General features: G+C 35.9%; 1 pseudogene; it reads right to left on the bottom strand.

Annotated features, from left to right (window-relative positions):
* Positions 1–9,730: 9,730 nt before the first annotated feature.
* Positions 9,731–9,828, bottom strand: LOC145593252 (small nucleolar RNA R71; annotated as a pseudogene).
* Positions 9,829–16,974: the final 7,146 nt, after the last annotated feature.

The following is a 16,974-nucleotide window of genomic DNA, read 5'->3' as shown; positions in this document are numbered from 1 at the left end:
TTTCTTTATCTTCTTTTTATTTAGTTACATATTTGATTTTCTATTTTGTATAAACCTTCTTGCTAACCTATTTAAGCCTAATATTTCCCACTCTTGTTTAAACGACGTTACAAACCTTATGGCTAATGTTTACAAACCCTCTTTGTTAGTGAAGCATTGGAATGTGAGGTTTGAGTTTTGAGTTTGTTGTATATGAACAAAAACACTTTAAATATTGGTTTTAAGTGAGACTTTTAATGCTGAGCATGATATGTGTTTGAAAGAAAGTTTCATCAGCAAGATGTGATTCAAGGAAATCAAATGATGTTTCATGATAAAAAAAGAAGAAGATGAATGAAAGAAAAAGCCGTCCATCGTTAAAAAAAGGCAAGGACACCAAATAAGTGCATATAAGTGCAAATGTAAAAAAAATAATAATAAATAAATAAACAAAACAACAAGACCGAAAAAAATATAAAATATTTTAGTAAGTTTCACTTTCTTCCCTATTTTAAGAAATAAGGACAATGCTTTGTTCAAGTTTGGGGGGAAGCATTACTTCGTTTTTGTATATATTGTGTGTTGGTGTTTAATAAGTTTGGGGGATATGACATTAATTGGTATTTTTGTTTGATATTTGGTGACTTCATGAGTTTGTTTTTTAGAGATGGCAACTCTTTTGCTTCACTTAGGAATTGCCACCAAATTTTCAAATTATTTCCCCACCTTTACCCTTAGCCATGACATTACAACCTTAGCCACCAAATTGGTCAATGACTCGGTGGAGGGAGATAGATTTCAACCCTATGAAGAGAGTATGCATTGTTGAGATGTCGGGATAACCATATAATTCCACAAAATGAATCTTTTTCCGGTTCCTTCGTGGAATCACGAGGAGCTAACTAGGGGGTGATTTGAAGCTAGTGGGGAAAACGAGAACCGTCTTAGAGGGGACTAGTGCATAGAATGAAATCACTAGTTCTCTATTCTTAGCGTACATTATGTTTCAATCAACCTTGAATATCTTGGAACGTGTTTACCCTTGTTTGTTAAGAAAGCTTGATATCTATTTGTGATTTGTCTATTTGCAAAGGTCCATTGTAAAAGCATTTATGTTCTTTTGTTTTTTTCCTTATCTTTCCTTTTTGTGCTTTGCTTGGTTTTACTTTGAGTGTTATGGGTTAATCTCTTTTAGAAACCCTTACGAGACCTCAATTGTCCTTATTGGCGAGATTGGGGTTTTAAGGGCTTGTTATAGCTAAAAACAACCATAATTTCTACGAAAGTGAGTTTTAGTGTATATTCTAATCTCTCGTTTTCTTTTCCTTATTTGAATAAGCCCCTCGTTTTCCTTGTTAAATTTTGTTTTTGCTCGAGGACGAGAAAAAGTCTAGCTTGGAGGAATTTGATGAGTGACATATATGGCACTCATAGAGTAGTCTTTTAGGGCATTTTTACCCTATTTTCATAGCTTTCCTTGCTTGGTTTGATCTTTTCTCCTTTAATTTCTTTTATCCTTCCTTACTTCGTGTCTTGCTTTTCTTTATATGGATTTTTTTTTTTGTTTACCTTTTACTTGGCACTTTTTCTCTCCTATTTTCTTTCTTTGATAACTTTGTAGGTGCTTAAGGAGTTTTCTTCGGAGTGGGATCAAGAAGACCTATAAGGACAAAGCAAACGAAGAAGTAAGGCCCTTAGATAGAGCTTAGAGAGGGCGCGCTGATTTTCAAGAAGCCGCGAGCGTTGGTTTCAATGGTCGCGGGCGCGAAAAATGTGCACTTTGTAGAGATTTTAGGTAGGAACATCCCGTAGTCTTGCCACGGGCTGACCACAGGCGCGGTAAAAAGGGAAAGACCACGGATTTTTGGAGAGACCGCGGACCCCTGAAGCAGGTTAGGAGTAGGGGATTTGCCACGCCCTAGCCGCGGGCACGGGCGATACCGACGCGGGCGCAGGCAACAGTAGCCGCGGGCAAAGCACATGCCTAAACAACCTGCGGAGTTTGTTACATTTTCCGTACCCATTTTTCCGCGACCGCGGGAATTAAAGGAAAGGGCGCAGACGACTTGATTTTCTCCTTTTTATATATATACTCTTGTATTTCCTTTAGAAGGGAACTTTTGGATGATTTTCATTTTGCTTAGTTTTTAGAGAGAGACACTAGAGAGAAGTTAGAGAGAAAGTTGAGATAAAAAGTTCTTGGATTGGATTTGTATTAAAACATTGCTTCATCTAAGCTTGGATTTCGTCTTTATTAAATGATAATTAGTGAGATTTTCTTCCTTTAATTCTTCTCTAATAGCTTGATTTTACTTTTGATTCACGTATGATTGTCAATCTTTGGTTTAAAAGTTTGATTGGTTGAATTTATACTTGTTTAAGCTTGAGATGATGATGTTTATGATTCAATTAGTTTTGTTCTTCAACCCTAATATGTCTAGTGAGTAGATTAGTTGCTAGGGAGATGGTGAAGCATGCTTGATTTATGATCATTGCTAGTTGATGATTCTTGATAGATTAAAATGTTGTAATTATATTGGTTAACATAGTTGTGCATGTGATTGATTTGATTCGGAGTGATTAACCTTGATAATCAAACTAGATTGCATTATAATTTCGAATGACATGAACCCTTGATTTGGGAATTGCTTTAATTGATTGAATTTGATTGTGATTTTCCTTGTTAGTCATTCATAGTGAACCCTTGCTTGACTTGTAGGATATAGCTCTTGAATCCTCTTGAATACAACTATTATTTTCCTTTACAACGTTTAAATCGGTTGAGTTTTCTTCACATGGCATGATTATCTAGCTTACATGTGGATCCTTAATCCCTAGTATTTATCATATTGATTTTCTACATTGTTTAGTTGATTGAAACCTTAGTTACAATACAAATTCCCATTCATTCTTCGAAGTATCTTGACTATAGGCTATAGCAATCTCCCCCTCATTCCTCGTGGTTCGACTCGGACTTGCCCCTATACTAGGAGTAGGATTGATTATCTCTTTTGTTTAATTGGAGGTGCTTTAGAATTCAACGACCTACAATACCCCACATCAGTTGCCCAGCAGGCGCGCCAGCACGCATTGCATGCTTGCGTTGCTGCTGCTGGGCTTGTGATAGGTGTAGCCCAGCACTCCGCAACCTTACGCGCAAGGCCCAGCACACATATGTTGCTGGCCTTGCTTACGATGGTGTAGGCTGGCTACTGCTTGTGCCTAGCATGTGAAGTTAATTGTGGTAGCCATGCTAGGCATACTGAGCTTGCGGCAATGGCTTCGATTAGCCATCCTAGCCTTCGATTGGCTTGGCTAATACGAGGCTAGGATTTTCCCAAGCAATTACTTATTGTTTGCTTGATTTCTCGTCTCGTCGATTCCTAAATTTGACTCGAGTAACGACGCTCGATTTCGACACTCCTAGCTCGATATTCGACGTCTTTGCTCATAATACTCTGTTAACTCATTAATTCCTTCAGATTAATTTGTCGTCTCAAATCGATTACTTGATTGGGTGTGACCCGAAGGGTTCAGTCAAGATTGAGATGTAATATTAATTTTGCATTAATATTACTGATCGGAAATGGCCTTCAGCTAGGAATTCTGATCACTTGACCTTCCTGAATGATTAGCTTTCTAAAAATTCCAAACCCACTATCAGAATAATACACTTGTTCAAAGGACACCATTCGTATCAGAAAAGACTTAAGCATTCCGATTGGTGAATAGGTGTTTATTAAAATCAACTTTGTTAATTAATTATGTCCTTTTCAACCAATCTAGCTATGTTTGCATATAAATTTCGATATTTGTTAGTTTTCTCCTTGAAAATTTATTTGCGATTGATGCGTTTTTACCCTTCATGCAAATTAATCAAGTTTCAAACATTATTTTCAAACATGGAGTCTATTTCAGATTTTATAGCCTCTAACCATTATTTGGAATTTGGATTTGTCATAGCTAATTTACAAGACACTATCCCCTTACCATCTAATATTAAATAGTATGCTTGTAAGTATTAGGTTTATTTCTAACTTAGTAGAAATATATAGGATTCAATCCAAGCCTTTGGTGAATTCTATACCTATACGGGGTAATTACATCAAACACAGATTTTCAAGGCTCTTTTAAATACCTTTGATTATGTTGATCTTACTCCAACACTTCTGAAGTTTTGTGAGAAATGAATTCTCTTTTAAGGAACTTGTAGAGTCCTTTGAGTATTCTTGACCAATCATTCTTGAAGCCCTTCTAAAGTCTTTCGAGATTCTCAATTCTAGTTTGTTGCTAATATCGATGGTTAACGAATTCATTCTCCTCCCACTTGTCTTTTGAGAAATATGCTACTTTCCAGAAAGACACCACTTAGAGTAACAAATACTATGTTCTCAATTGGGTTGTGGAAGTAATGCCCGTAGTCTTACTTGAATGCTTACAAAAATATATATATATTGTACTTGAGTAAAAGTTCGTTGTGAAACAAACAGTTAGCTCCCACTCGAGCTACCTTCGCCCTTATTGAGCCACTTAGCTCCCACTAAGCCAATGAGCTACCACTTAGACTCAGACCCTTAGACATATACTTGAAAAGACGTTAGAAACTATTTTTATCCATAACTGAATATGGCGCCCTTTCTTAGATTCGATATTTTATTTAGTGTAACATTAGTCATTCATGCAGATCTTTAAGAACATAATAGGAAGGGATGTGATCCATCATCATTCGAGTCATTTCCAAATGGCCTTGACATCTCCTTCAAGTCATATTATCCTTGTGGGGACTTTTATGAAAATAACTTTTAGATGATCACTCTTCGCTCAAGCAAACATCGCTCGATCTAATCTAGACGTTTTAATATCTTGCCAAGTTGATTTAATACATACTTCACTAAACTTTTGAGCTACCCAAGACCCAGTTTGTTCACATTTCATGAATATAGCCATATTTTTTCAAATTCTCGTGAAACATTGAAGTAATTGAATCCTCTTTAGCTTTTGGAGTCAATTGTCTATACCAAGAAAAACAGCTCATTTGTTTGTCGGTTTCAACAAGTAAAACTTGCTTGCCTTAGAGCGATTCCGAATCGATCAACTATCAAGAGCCTATCTAATAGAGACTTGACTACGTTCTTGTCGATGTGACAGTGCTAAAGATGTTCGGAACACAAATCATGTACATGACTTGAACTTTGTGAATTTATATGTCAGAGAAATGTTTGTTTATAACCAATCATCCTTGACTCATAGCTTAGACAACCATGCCATTAAAATAAAACTAACAACTATTGCTCTTTCACTTTAAATGTGAGTCTTTCCATGTATAAACAAATTGTTTGTTGATCATGGAACACAATAACATTGTTTTTCCAGCCTTAGCTTCAAAAGGTCTTTAAACAAAGCATATGACCTTACAACTGATGTAGCACCACGTGCTTCTTTCAAGCTTGTAAGCGAATCACTTAGCTTAACTTCAATGGTTTGAGGTCACTTTCAAAGTGGATTCTCAATCACTATCCGATACTTTGTGAAGATAATGAGTTACTAAGTTTAACTACGATAACGTAAACCCTTAGGTAGAATTGGAATCTTATTGCTTGTCTTTTTTCCTTGTTTTCTGTATTTCTTATCATACATCATCTCATAACCTTTAAGAACTAATCTCATAACCTTCAAGAACTATGTTTTTAAGTGTTTTATCTTTTATACATTAATTGGCATAATTAAGCATCTAATACACCGTAAAACAAAGTTCCATGTTTTCCTTTAATTCGTACTTAAATTACTACATCAATGAGTCCTACTCACTAGTGTATGAAGCGAAAAGATATGTTGGTTGTTGACTGTTGACAATTTGAGTTTTTAAACTCAATACTTTATGTTTATCAAACTACCTACTATTTTGAATACATGATATCCAACCGCCCATTCAGACTAAGTTAGAAAAGTCATTTATGAGAAGTTGTATTTTGGAATTGCGCTTTTAATCATTGATATCCATCCTCAAAGATTTTCTTCACCAATCGTTGGAAACATTATAATTCGATTTAGAATTCTATAAATATAAGTGCAAATTATAACCATTTATCAAGATAATAACATAATAAGTTTGAAATTAAAAGTATACATGCAAACTTTCAATCTTATTAACCGTTTTATCCACACATAAAAAATGCCCCTTTTAGGTGAGAATAAAACGCTTCCAAGATCACAAAAATCAGAAAGTAATTGAGTATGCTTTGTCTTGTCTTAACACTTAATATTTTAAGGTAAGCAACGTAATTGCTAATAGCTCTAAGCTATTCTTGGTTTGATAAAACGTCGCACCTAATGCTTCTATGACGTTTATCTACATTACCACGACATCTAAGGACTCCTTACCGATATCGTTGAGTTTAACCAAAATCAACTGGTATACCTAGTAATTCTTACGTTCCTAGGAAAATAGTGATGTCTCGCTTTGGCATAGCCCACCATTATTCTCATTAGTTCGGTAAATGTTATCATATAATGGAAAATTTGACTCAATTTTATAGGGATCTAGGGTTTCTATTTTGATTGATTTAAGTGAATTTAATTAATCATCGCAACATTCGCAATCCTAATCATGTATCTAACATATCAATCCTATATAAGCATAATTATAAAGAAAACATAAGTAAAAGACGCATTTGGAAACTAGCATGACCCCTTTAGTGTTCAAATCTTCCAAGGTCTTCATTACATCATCTTGGCCTCGTCTTCTCATAATCACCATCTTCGAGACATCGCCATTAATAATGCAACTACTAGTAATTACGACTAGTTCTAATCAAAATATTAAGGTACAAATATACACAACGGTTTGTAGACTTTATTTAGATTTATAAAATTACATAACGGATGGCAGTCCGTATTTACTATCCTAATCGGGCCTTACTAGTTGCCATTTTATAAAAGCTGTGATAGAATATTCATTCCATTCATCCATTCCCTATCGGGAATGGCCCATGCATTTTACAAAGTAAAACAAGCAACAATGCAAAACACGCGCAAACTAGTACTAACTTACGTGGTTAATCCAATTAACACCTAATTAAAACTAGTCAAAGTTGTTAACCAATTATGTGACTAAATGCAATAAAATTATCTCAAATAATTAATGAAGCTCCCACTAAATTCCATATCAACCATAATTAAAATTAATCCCATTAAAATTAATTAAGCCTGTTAAACAAAATTTTGCCAAAATAATTCTGCAAATACATGGAAAAATCGAGCCTTAGCCTCGTTTTAGTGAAAATGAAAAATTGCAAAACTATAAGACTAAGCCACGGCCTAGCCTCCCAAGTCAAGGGCTGGGTGCTACTAGGCTGCCTAGCCAGGATGCCTTGTTGGCGCTCAGGCTTGGTGCTTCCTAGAAACTCCAGCGCATTGCTGGTATATGCTGGCCGCACCAGGCTCAGCAGCGTAGCACTTGCTGGCCTTGGCAGCCGCACATCATGCTCGACATGTTTGTGTGCTAGCGAGCTAGGTACTTCCTAGCAGCCCCTACCCTTACGACACATAATAGCCCTCCCTGCACTTAGCTCGTAGCTAATGAGTGTCATTTATGGCACTCATTTAGCCTCTTTTAGGATGATTTTACATGACATTTGTATCTCTTTCATTTCCTTTTCTCTTTTTTTACTTGCATTTTCTTTATTTTGCTTTTTCTTTAGACGTTTTCTCATTTTCTTACTTTTCTAGTTTATTTTGCATTTTCTTCTTTACTTGCTTGTTTTTCTTTGATTATAGGAAGTTGGCGATGTTCGAGAGGCTCAATAGCATTCTTCTCAGACTTTTCAAGCAAAAGAGGTTGTCCTGGTTTCCATTTTTGAAGCACAAAAGCAAAGGAGTCCAAGAGCAAGGTCTTTAAAGATGCGCCCTCATACTGTCTCGGCATTAAAAGGTGGTGTTGAAACCACCAAGATAGCTCATAGAGACTTCCTATATCATCATGTCTTATCCGGAGCTCATGGGGTCAATCTCAGCCGCACTAGGAGGTTTCCCCTGCTCCCATGGTGTGGGCGCGCGCGAGAGAGGATCGGCCGCGCCTACTCTCTATTCCTTGATTCTGTACCCATTTTGTTGCCGTCGCGCATAGGAGTGAGAGGTCGCGCCTTTTGAGGTCTCTTTTGGACGTCTAACTAACTTCCCCTTAGTTAGTCTTACTATATATAGATTTTCCTTCATATTTAGAGAGAGAATCAATGAGAAGAAATCCTTATTTAGGTTTTGAGTAGATTTTTAAAGAGAGAAGCTCTTGATTTTGTGATATTGTTCTTAGATTTTAGAGAGAGAAACTTGGTGTTTGATGATTGTGATATTGAGATCCTTGTTCCTCTTTGATATTGATCAAATTTTTGTAAGAATCCTTTAATTTTCAATGCAATTTTATGTTTGATTTTGATATATTGTTGATTTTCTATTGTTAGCTTGAATTTGATTGTTGAAGTTTGGGTTATAATGTTGATGACGAGATTTATGATTTATTTTGTTATGCTTTTCAATTTCACCATGTTTAATGAGTAGTTCCTTTGCTAGGGAATGTGGTGAACCATGTATTAGTGATAATCTTTAGCTAATTTGGGGCTTTTGATTGATTTGTTGATGTGATTAAATTTGTTTATGAAATTTGTACATGTGCTTGGTTTGAAGAGGAGTAGCTAACCTTGATTATCATGCTAGATTGCATAATAGCTTTCAATGACACGAACAATTGATTTGGATGCTATTATTATCGATTGATCCTAATAAGCAATTTCCTTTGAAGTTATTTGTAGAGACATCTTGCTTCACTGTAGGAAATAGCTTCTTGAGTGATCTTAATTGCATATTTCGTTTTCCCTCGTATTGCATAATTGATCTAATTCCCCTAAATTAACAAGTTTATTATTGATGCATGTGGATCCTAAATTTCCTAGTGTTTTGATAATTGATCTCTATTTGAATTGTTTGATTGATTTGACCTAGATAGCTTAGACCAACCCATTCTCTTTGAGTTTTCGGAATAGCTTAGCCTTGACTTTAGTGAAACTTCTTCCCTTGGGTTCGACCTAGACTTGTCCTATACCTTGGGTTAGGTTTAGATTCATAAATTTAGTTTTTACCGGGAAATCTAGCTTCCAACGACCTAGGTTCACCCGCCGTAAAAAATGGCGCCGTTACCGGGGAAGGCATGGTTATTTGCTATTGTTAATTTAGTCTATTCCATTTATTTGAAAAATACTAAAATATTTTCTTTCTTTTAGGCTACATTTGTAGCCGTGCTAGTAATTTTTTCTTTTGAGATTATGTACACAGAGCATGTGGTCATTCTCTATTGTCATTTGAAGCATGGAAGAAAATTCAAGAGTGGCATTGAAGGAACTAGGACTTCTGGGAGCTTATAGGTATGAGAGTGGGATTGCTCTACCTACGACACCGACAAACCGATTTCGAGATAAGACCGGCAATGATAACTTTGATAGAGAGGCGTCAATATTGTGGTGTAAAGCATGAGAGCCCTCTCAACCACCTTAAAGAGTTTGAGAAATATTGCAACACAATCAAGGTGAACAGGGTCTCTCAAGAATTTATTCGCCTTAAACTTTTCCCCTTCTCTCTTATCAGACGTGCTTTAGAGTGGTTAGACAAGGAGGTGAAGCCAAATTCTTTGAGAACATGTGATGAAGTTACTAAGGAGTTTCTATCTCGTTTCTATCCACAAAAAAAGATGGCCGAAGCGAAAGCCCTCATTCAAAGTTTCAAGAAAAAGTCTAATGAGAGTCTTTATGAGGCATGGGAGAGGTATAAGGACTACCAAAGATAGTGCCCACACCATGGGATTCCTACCTATCAAATCATTCAAATATTCTATGGAGGTTTAAGCCCTCGAGGAAAATCTGGTCTTGATGCGGGAGCCGAAGGACCAATAATAAATAAGACGGAGGAGGAAGTGGTGGATGTCATTGAAGATGTAGTGAGGTATTACATGGATTGGCAAAATGATGAACGTGAAAAAACAAGCAAAAGTGGTGTTTCGGTGTATTCGGTTGATCACATCAATGCCATCAACAACTTGTCTTCACAAATCTCGGAATTAGGGAAGGAAATGACCCCTATCAAGGCCAAACTTGAGAGTGCTTCTTCTGTTGCACCGATTCCTCCCTCCCAAAATAAGGGGAGAGGTACATTTCCTAACCCAAATCCCCTTCCCTCTTCTAGAAACATGTCTAGTGGTTGTATGTATTGTGATTTGTGTGAATCATATGACTATGATGCTTCAAATTGTCCTAATGCTTCTTTTGATGGAAGTGATGATTATGTTGGTAATGAGAATGAACATGTGAACTATGTGTCTAATAATAATGTTGGACCTAGATTTGATGGTCAAAGATATAATGGGAATTTTGATAATTATAACCACAATGGGGGTTATAGAAACTAAGGTTTCCAAGGCAACTATTAACCACCAAGGTTATAGTGGTTAAAACTAAGGACAAGGATATGGGAACCATAATCAAAATTATGGTAATCATAACCAAGGTGGCAAAAATTAAGGCCAAGGGTATGGTAATCAATACCAAAATAATGGCCAAAACCAAAACCGGGGTAATTGGAGTAACCAAAACCGGGGGAATTCTCAAAATAACAACCAAAGGGGACCCCCACCCGGATTTGCTCCAAGAACCCAATGCAATGGTGAGAATTTCTATACTCAACCTTCAACTTCTAAGACCACCTTGGAAGAGATCATCGAGAACCAAACCAAAACTTTGAACACTTACATGTCGGTAAGTGATAAGAAGTTCAAAAAGATGATGACACACAATAAGATGCTTGAAACTCAAATCGCTCAATTGGCTAACACTTTGAAAGAGAGTGTGAATGCTAGCCCTTCTTCTTTACCCTCACAAGGAGTTGAACCTAAGAAACCCGTGTATTCCATTACCAAAAGGAGTGGGAAAGTGCTTGAAGAGAGAGTTTCTAGGAAGAGTGAGGAAGATGAGAAGATGAGTGATTCAAGTGAGGAAAAAGAGAGCAATGTGTCAAAGAAGGTGAGTAAGGAAGCCCAAGAGGAAAACAGGAGTGATGAAAAAGTGCAAAAGTAGGTGATCAAGCCCAAACTTCCATATCCCCAAAAGTTTTTGAGAAACAAAATTAATGAACAATTTGGGAGATTTCTTGATATGCTTAAGGAAGTTCATCTTTCAATCCCTCTTACCGAAGCCATGACCCAAATGCCTAGATATTCAATGTTCCTTAAGGAAATTTCAAGTGGTAAGAGAGAGTGCAATGAGATTGACTCGGCAGAGGTTGGGGAATGTTGTAGTGCTTTGATTCATAATGACTTACCCAAGAAAATGAATGATCTGGGTAACTTCTCTATCCCTTGCTAAATCAATGGAAAGTTTCTTCAAAATGCTCTTTGTGATCTTGGTGCTAGTGTCAGTATCATGCCTTAATCGGTCTTTAGGAAGCTTAAGCTAGGTGAGCTTCTTCTAACCAACATGAATTTGCAATTGGCCGATCGATCTATTAAGTTTCCAAAGGGAAGAATTGAGGATGTTCCCCTCAAGATAGGAAAGTTCACCATTTCAGTTGATTTTATTGTGCTAGAGATAGCAAAAGATGATAACATACCTATCATTTTAGGGAGACCATTCTTGGCTACTTCGGGAGCTTTGATTGATGTGGAAGGAGGTCTTATTACTTTGAGAGTTGGTAACAATAAGGCTAGTTTTGAGCTTAAGCCGATGCATGAATTTTTGTCTCTTGTGAATGGAATTATGTGTGTAAATTCCCTTCAATCCAATGATAATGTTTGCATGATTGTTTCTTCTACTAACAAAGTTCTTGAAGTTTTTAATGATGTGCCTTTGAGTGTTGAATGCAAGAAGGTTAGTGAAGAGAACAAGGAGCCTTTCAAGCTTAAGGATGAGGAGGTGATTGATATTCCTCCATGGTTTGAGATCTACCCTCAAGAGGAAGAGGTTGACTCCAAGAGTGTTGATGGTGAGAAGCCGTCCCCTAGAAGGAGTAAGAAGACAAAGAAGAAAAAGAGAGCTTTTAGAAAGAAGAAACTGAAGTTGAAGCAAAATAAGCTTGTTTCGGAAGTTTCATCAAGTGAGAATTCATCAAGCAACGATGTGAAGTTGCTAAAAATTGAGGAGGAGTTTGTCCCCTCTACCATTTTAAATAAGGTGGTGTTCTTTGACCCTCCATGATTTGGAGGAAGGGTCAAGCTAAGGACCTTAAGCAAGAACTTCCCGGGAGGCAACCCGGTTTTCTAACTTTTTCTTTTTATTCTATTTTTCTTAGTTTCTTTTCAATTGCTTTTCTTTCTTTCACTTGTTTTGTATTTGGGTTAATAGGTTTAATTCATCAGAATTGGACTACCTCGAGCGAGCATGAGCACAATGGGAAGGTGTTTCATGGTGTTTGTTGAGAGTATGCTCGATATTATTAAATTTCGAGTTGAATGGGTAAGGTAATTTAGGAGGTCAGTTAGGAAAAGTTATTCTAAAATTTGATGCAAGTTTGAGCTTAGTGGGTTAATTATGGTGCTCTCATTAATTTGGGATGTTGAACCCACTGGAAATGGATTTTGAAACTGATTGTTTTAGTGGGTTTAATAATACCGGGATGATAAAGATCATTAACCCATGTATGAACGCACCACGAGCATTAATCAAGCAAGAAAGAAAAAAACAGTAGGGGCGCGGGCGTGCACCCATGCTGCACTGCCGCGCATCTGGGCTAGCCGAGCTACTTTTTTCCTTCTTTCTCCTTTCTTTTCCTCATTTCCCCTTCAACCTCATGCAAGAACGCACTCCTTCTCACTCCAAACAGCAAACTTTCGAAAACCTTACCCCAAAAACAATCAGAAATTCCCCCTCAAATCATCAAAACAATTCACAATGATGATTTTTCCATGTTGAGATGGTGATTTTTGCTCCCATTAATCCAAAACCCATGAATCCCAATCCCTCTAATCCAAATGATTTTGTTTACTTGTATAGTTGTTTTTGTTATTTTAGGAGCATAGTTGATTTTTTTTGAACTTTGTTTGATTTTGTAGGTTAGTTTGATTTGATAGATTGGTTTGATTTTGTTTCATTTGTTTTGCAGTTACTAACCGTTTTCTTTGTATATAGTTCATCTTCCATTTTTCACTCTCACTCGGTTTTGCTAATTCATGCTATGCTTGTGGAGTTTCATGGAGATGGTATTTTCTTTACCACGCTTTTCTTTGCTTAGCTTAGATTCCCGGTGAGATCTTTCTTATTTTCAACCTTTTCTTTATTTTTCTTTTATTGTTTGCATAGGATAGGATTAGTTTAGGAAGAGTTGAATGGTTCAAGGACGTTTTCTTTGTAACACCAAGGGTATTTGGGGTCATTGACGATGTTGTCGAATGACCACTTGTTTGTCGATTGGTTTTTATATGATATGCATGCATCTTTGCATTTTTCTTTATCTTTTCCTTTCTTTTCCTTTTCTTCTCTTTTTTACTTTTCTTTTTCATTTCATTCTTTTCGTAAATTCAAAAATCCAAAAACAAATATGATTTTGAGGCTTTCTTTTTGTTTTCTTTTCATGGTATGCTTCTGTTATGGACATAATATCATCCGAACTTTTGCTTTTGAATGAATGGTTTCCTACGTGGTATCCATATGCACGGTATGAGAGTATCTTTGGTTGATTCTAGGATAGAGTATGCTAAGGTAGTGTCTTTAGAACTTTTGGGACCTTGAAGTCGAACTCTATTTGTTTTTGAAAATTTGCAATTGCTCCCTTTTGGTGGATTTGAAACTAATAGTGAGTTTTTGCTACAACCATGTGAGGTTTTATTTCTTCTTCCTTTCAAAATTTCTTGATTGAGCGGCGCATGGATCCTTGGATATTGTGTGCTTTATCTAGAATTTGACTCTCATCTCCCGAGATTGCGACCGATCCATTTAGGAAGGACAAGGGCATCTTTTCGGGGTGGTAATTTTCTTTTTCTAGGATAGTTTTCTATTTCTTTATTTTGGGTTTTCATTTGCCTACTTGCTAACAATTTAAGCCATAAACCTTCTTTTCACGCCATATCTTCAGATTTGAGCCTTTTGTTTCATTCTTGTTTCCATTATTGGTTTTTGTGAAGCAACTGATCATCATTGTTGGAGTACACTACCACAAAAAATGGAAAAAATAACGCATAATACACAACAGTCAAGTTGGATAGACGTTCTCTAGACTTAAATAGAACGCCTTTGGTAGAGGAACGTTGTGTATAGTGAAACATATAGAACGCCTCGCTAAGGTAACTGTTATGTTTGATTTTTTGCTTTTTTTTCTAATTAAATTGTAGCTGTACAAAATAGAACAGTATAGAATATTTTCCCTATTTCCTCCATGACCATCCTATTTCTTTGCTTTTCCTCAAACCCTCAACCGTTCATGCCACCTCTCTCTTCCCTCTCCTCAAAGAATTCCTCTTTCTCTCTCCTCCGATCCAGCCTAGAGTTCTTCCATGGATCTAACCCTATTTCCTTTTATCCACCTTCTCTAATGGCGAAAAAAACCGATCTCTCCCTCCACACAAACAGCTCGAATTTGGAGCTTTAACCATGGCGAAGCAACAACAAAGGCAAAATTCAACATTCTTACTTTGTGAACGACAACCATAGCCGGCCAGTTTTTGCATCGCATTGGCAGGCACACCGCCTTCTCCCCTCTCCGCCGTCACTCCCATCACCGCCATACTCTTCCCCGATGATGGTATTGGCTTTGAAATCTTCGAATCCGTCAAATAGTTTAATTTCTCTCTCTTCTATTTGAATTCATATGAACATCGGTTTCGATTGCAGCATTTGGATTTGGAATTGATTGTCGAATTGGATTTTACGGTTTGTAGATGTATTTTTTGTTGATTATTTTTATTTTAATTTGTGAATTTAGGATGGATTTTTATCATTTCAGCGCTAATTATCACATTTCATTCATAATTGATTAGGTTGCTGTTGATTTTTCTAGGTTTTCTATGTTTAACTGGGTTTTTTATTTTTTTTTATTTTTTTATTTTTTTTTTTGGTTTCTATGTTTAACTGGGTTGTAATTTTTATATTGGGTTTTTCTGGGTTGGAATTTACTGTATTACAGAGTAGTTTATTTCGGTTGATTGTTTGTGCATCTATTTTGCTTATTTATTCACTTTGATTATGTAGTTGTAAATAAGCATTTTTTTTTTTTTTGCTGAATTTCGATTATGTTCTGTTAATTAGCACATTATAAAATTGAAATTTGATTATGTTCTTATAAATAAGTCTATCATGTTTGATGTTCTGTAAATTAGCATGTTTGATGATCTTGGTGACATTTATTTCGTAGTTCTTCGTGATTGAATCTTAAATAATTGGGTTGTTTGATTTATGCTTAAATTTTTTTTCACAGGATGTTATTTGAAAGATGACCTTCATAAGGTAGCTCGTAGAGTATCTGATTAAACAATGATGATATCTTACGTGTATTATAGCTTAAATGTATATCAATTATCAATTAACTAGTTTTATCAAATTCTCAACCATATTAAAAGTTAATGTACTCAAATGAAATGTACTTTGTACTATCAATGTATCATATAATCATATCATATTGGAATTTATTTTCGGAATATGGATAGTTTTATTATTGTATTATCATTATCATTATCATTATTAAATAATAATAATGATAATAATTTTTTTTTAAATAAAAAAAATTAGAAAAGAGAACGCTTATCTTAGATAGGCATCTCTTTTTATACAGATAGAGAACGCCTTTCTAAATATAACATTTCTCTTTTCCTTGTTTTTTTTATATTTTACACATAGAATAGGAATCGCCTATCCAAGATAAGCGTTTAGTATTCTATTGGATATAGAACGCCTCAAATAGGCGTCATGTATACTTTATAAGGCACCCCACTTGAAGGACGCCTCTAAAGCGTTCTATATTGCCTATTTCAGGCATTCTATATTGCCTATTTTAAAGTAGTGGTATATGCTGGATAAGTTGTATGTTGATTCTTATAATGATTGCAAGTTTGTATTGTGTATATCTTGTGAATAAAAGCAAGTGCCGAGTTGAAAAAGCCGTCCATAGTTAAAAGAGGTGAAGACAATAAAGTGAAAAATGAAAAAAAAAAATGAAATGAGAAAAAGCAAAGCAACTTTAAAAAGCTTTGGCAAAAGTGATTAAAATTGAAAAATGAAAAATTCAAAAATATTTTGATGTGAGTGGCTTTCTTCCTTAGCATTGAGAACAATGCTTCATTTTAGCTTGGGGGAAGCGTTCTTACTCTTTTTGTATATATGATTGTGATTTTGGTTTTGAATAAGCTTGGTGGTGTTGGTGGTTTTGTTTGGTGATTGCTTGATTATGGCGTTGAGGATTGATCACCCTTTGCTTCACAATTTAGATATACCACCAAATTTCAAATTTTAGCCTACCCTCACCCTTCTCGCTCTTACATTACAACCCTTCTCAAGAGCTTTTGACCTTTGTGGTTGAATCATAAGTCGGTGGAGGGTGATGTGGGTCAAGCCTATAAAGCGGTATGCCTTAGTCAAGATGTCGAGTAGCCTTATATCTCTTTCTTTTTCTGGTTCCTTCAAGGAATCATTGAGATGCTTGCTAAAAGTGGATTTGAAGCTAATTAGGAGAATGCGCTAAAATGTTTTAATATTAAAGTGAATTGTGTTTCATTAGTTCTCTATGCTTTGATTTTTCTCATTTCATTTTACCTTCAAGAGTTATGGGTGAAACTCTTAGATACCATTACGAGACCTCACTCGTCCTCATTGGTGACTTTGGGGTTTAAAGGGCTTGTTGTACCTTAAAACAACCGTGATTCCTACGAAAGTGAGTTTTAGTGTATATTATTATCTCTTTCTTTCTTTTTCTTTGCTTGAATAAGTCTTTCATCCTATTTCTTCTTGCTTTGTTTTGCTCGAGGAGAAGCAAAAG

This window comes from Chenopodium album, chromosome 18 (genome assembly GCF_948465745.1).
Source record: "Chenopodium album chromosome 18, dcCheAlbu1.1, whole genome shotgun sequence".
NCBI lineage: Eukaryota > Viridiplantae > Streptophyta > Magnoliopsida > Caryophyllales > Amaranthaceae > Chenopodium > Chenopodium album.
The sequence above is the reverse complement of the archived record's forward strand: the minus strand, read 5'-3'. Positions and strand labels throughout refer to the sequence as shown.